The sequence below is a fragment of the Canis aureus genome, chromosome 1, assembly GCF_053574225.1.
Source record: "Canis aureus isolate CA01 chromosome 1, VMU_Caureus_v.1.0, whole genome shotgun sequence".
In the NCBI taxonomy this organism is placed as follows: domain Eukaryota; kingdom Metazoa; phylum Chordata; class Mammalia; order Carnivora; family Canidae; genus Canis; species Canis aureus.
Window position 1 is genome coordinate 93,827,326 of NC_135611.1, and position 3,926 is coordinate 93,831,251.

Genomic DNA, 3,926 nt, shown 5'->3' on the forward strand with positions numbered 1-3,926 from the left:
AGGTCATGTTCTTGCAGTCATGAAATTAAGTAAGCCCTGTGTTGGGGCTCCATGCTCAGTGGGGAGTCTGCTTGAGATTCTTTCTCCCTCTCCCTCCCACTCATGTGTTCTCTCTCTCTCAAATAAATAAATAAATAAATAAACAAATAAACAAATAAATAAATAAATCCTAAAAAAAAAAAAAAGAAATGTAAATTCTTAGGCCTTGTTGCAGATGTATTAAAGAAACTCTGGGGTCCGCTTCCACCATGGCATACCGTGGCCAGGGCCAGAAAGTGCAGAAGGTGATGGTTCAGCCCATCAACCTCATCTTCAGATACTTGCAAAATAGATCTCGGATTCAGGTGTGGCTTTATGAGCAAATAAACATGCGGATAGAGGGCTGTATCATTGGTTTTGATGAGTACATGAGCCTTGTATTAGACGATGCCAAAGAGATTCATTCTAAAACAAAGTCAAGAAAACAACTGGGTCGGATCATGCTAAAAGGAGATAATATTACCCTGCTCCAAAGTGTCTCCAACTAGAATGAATGATCAGTGAAGTGAGAAATTCTTGAGAAGGCCACGTAGTTTGTTTTTTTAGATGTCCTTTGTTGGGAATATAGTTCTAAAACCCTTGTTCGTATTGTTTTGATTACCTTTATGTTCTTACCAGAGGACAATAAATGCTGTGGGATTGTTTTTATTTAAAAAAAAAAAAAAAAGAAAAAAAAAAGAAAGAAACTCTGGGGATGAGGCCCAACAATCTGTGTGTGTGTGTGTGTGTGTGTGTGTACGTGCGTGCGTGCATTTGTGTGTGTTTTAATTGAAGTTGATACACAATGTTATAGTAGTTTTAGGTGTACAACATAGTATTTGACAAGTCTACATATTATGCTATACTTACCAAAAGTGTAACTACCATCTGCCACCACACAACCCAATTACAATATCATTGATTGTATTCCCTACCCTGTACTTTTCATTCCCTTGACTTATTCATTCTATAACAAGAAGTCTGTACTTCTTACTCCCTTTTACCCATTTTGCCCATCCCCCTAAACCCCCTTTGACAACCACCAGTTTGTTCTCTGTATCTATGAGTCTGTTTCTGTTTTGTTTGTTCCTTCATTTTGTTTTTTTAGTTCCACACATAAGTGAAATCATATAGTATTTGTCTTTTTCTGTCTGAGTTGTTTCGTTCAGCATAATACCCTCTAGGGCCATCCACGTTATTGCAAATGGCAAGATCTCATTCTTTTTTATGGATAATAGTCCATTGTGCTGATGCATCATGGACCTCTACCTCTGAAACCAATAATACATTACATATTAATTAATAGAATTTAAATAAAAAATTTAAAAAAATAGCAAAAAAGGAAAAAGTAAACACTGAAGATACAATGATAAGATACTTTATTTATTTAATTTTTGAAAGAGAGAGAATGTGAATGGGGGAGGAGTGGAGGGAGAGGGAGAGAATCTCTAGGAAACTCTCCGCTAAACATGGAGCCAGATGTAGGGCCTGATCTCACCACCCTGATGTCATGACTTGAGCCTAAATCAAGAGTCAGACACCCAATTGACTGGGCCACCAGGCACTCCACTATTTCTGCTGTAAATGATAGAATATTGTCCCTGCATTCACTAGATCATGAAGTGTTTTTAGAAAGGCTGCACATAAACAAGTTATAAAAGGGTTTATATGCAAAAATGTAGTTGTGAATAGTTATTGTGGGGGCCCAGAGGCAGAGCATTGAACACAGAAATTCATCTTAAAACTGGAACAGTGTAAGCATCAGTTCCAGGCTGAGGTGAGAAAAAGCCTGTAGAACCATTGTAGTTTGGATAAAAGAGATAATGAGATAGCAGAGTGGGTGGACATGTGGTGTTGAGTAAATTTCTCCATGGACTGGGAAGAATTCATTTCTACTCTGGTCTCTACTCTGTTCCATTGCTGAACCAAGTACACTTTTATCCTTGTATTATCATTATCTTTGCCTTTATTTGTGGAAGTGATTACAAGGCAAGATATATGTCATTTATCATTTAGGGTGAAAGAAAAATCTATGAAAAGTTTGTAATGGATAATTCCAAATATAAATGAAGGTAGAGACAATTGTATCATAAACTTTTATATACTCATAATCCAACTTTGGAGCTAGTTGGGGTGAGGACCAAATAAGATTATGTATGTAACATCTTTAGCAGAGAAGAGAGCCTTAGTCTCACCTTTAGGGATTTGACCTGATGCAATTAATTGTGGGGTTGATTTCACAGTCTGTGAGGCTGTTGTGCCTGCTGATGGAACCCCAAGTCAGTAGGATGTTTTGGAACCTGCTTCAATCTCTCACTGCCTGCAAAGCATCCAACTTCAGTGATGTGTGTGACCAGCAGAGGATGGTGTTCTTCATCATGAAGGTAAATGCACAAGTGGCCCAGCAGTTGGAGTTGCTAAAGCAGGGTCAAGTGAGAACTGGAGGGGCTATGCGCCCAATTATGGCCCTAGCCCAATAAGGACGGTCAACATCTCTAAGTGTGTGAGCTGCAAGACAGCCTGGTACCCTGTAGCAACCTTTCAAACATCAACAATGTGGCTATGACTTCAATTTTGTCTTCCAAATCTCATACAAGATGTTTCCTGTGGTTTGCTAACCTAGAATTATATAGAAAATGGGATTCAGGGACTTGTAGTGTTAGTTGTCCGTTACCGTGTAGTCCATAGCTTAAAACTGTAACAATCACTTATTTAGCTCAGGAATATGCAGTTTGGGCAGGGCTCAGTGAGGACAGTTTATCTGTGCTCCAAATGGTGTCAGCCAGAGTGGCTCCAAACACTGGGCAGAGGCTGGCTGGGAACTGGGATCACTTGAAGGCTCCATCACTGCCACATCTATAGTGGTTGATGCTAGCCAGCAGCTAAAATAGTTGACACTCTCTTTGTGTGGTCTCTCTGGCATGGCGGCTCCATAGTAGCCAGGCTTTTTATTGGAGATTCAGTGTTCCAAAGATATAGGATTTAAGAGAGAGGGAGGTGGAGAGGGAGAAGGGCAGGCAGGCAGGCAGATGGAGTTTCTATTTTGGTTGTCATTTATTAGCTATGTCACTTCAAGCAGGTCATTTATTCTCTCTGAACTTCAGTTCTCAAATTTTAGAAATCAGGACTTATTTTGGGGTTGCCTAGAAGAAGACTCTGGGGCAATAATTTGAGTGAAAGTAGTTTATTTGGGAATTAATCCCAGGAAATATCAGAAGGGAGCTGAGAAGAGGAGCCTGGGTGGCTCAGTTGGTTAAGCATCCAGCTCTTGATTTCGGCTCAGGCCATGACCTTAGAGTCCTGAGTTCGAGCCCTGAGTCAGGCTCTGTGCTCAATGGAGAGTCTGCTGGAGATTCTCTGTCCCTCTCCCTTTCCCCCCTCCCTCACACTTTCTCTTTCTCTAAATAAATACATTAAAAAAAAAAAAGGAGTTTGGAGGTGTGTGGGGGCAGAGGAAGAGGAAGGAAGCTGGTAAAAGTTACTTAAGCAAGTTACCACTGTGGGCAGCTGGAGCTTAAAATCTCTTAGGGAACCCTGTGGAAACACTGTATAATCCACATCACAGAGCTATCTCATCCAAGAGTTGAAGAGCTGGAGACATTTATACATCAACTCCCATCAGTCATTGGTTGACGACTCTGGGGAACATTAATTCCTCAGCACCTTTGGTCTGCTGGGCTCCATGCAAGTGGGAAAACCCTCAGACGAAGAGATACAAGTGCTGCTGGAGGAAAATTAGCAGGTTTGCATTGAAAATGGGAAGAGTTTAAGGGATATAAAACAGGGCACCCACAAGTTTTGCTACAGAGTATAGGCTGTTGAGTAATTAAAATGAGGTGATGCACAAAGAAATCCACTCCTGGCCTGATGGTGCCTGTTTCTGCTTTGGCACACTCCATTGGGTTGGA

The 3,926-nt window shown here is 40.7% G+C and overlaps 1 pseudogene; it reads left to right on the forward strand.

Moving 5' to 3' along the window:
- The first annotated feature begins 216 nt into the window (after window positions 1–216).
- Window positions 217–687, forward strand: LOC144289887 (small nuclear ribonucleoprotein E pseudogene; annotated as a pseudogene).
- Window positions 688–3,926: the final 3,239 nt, after the last annotated feature.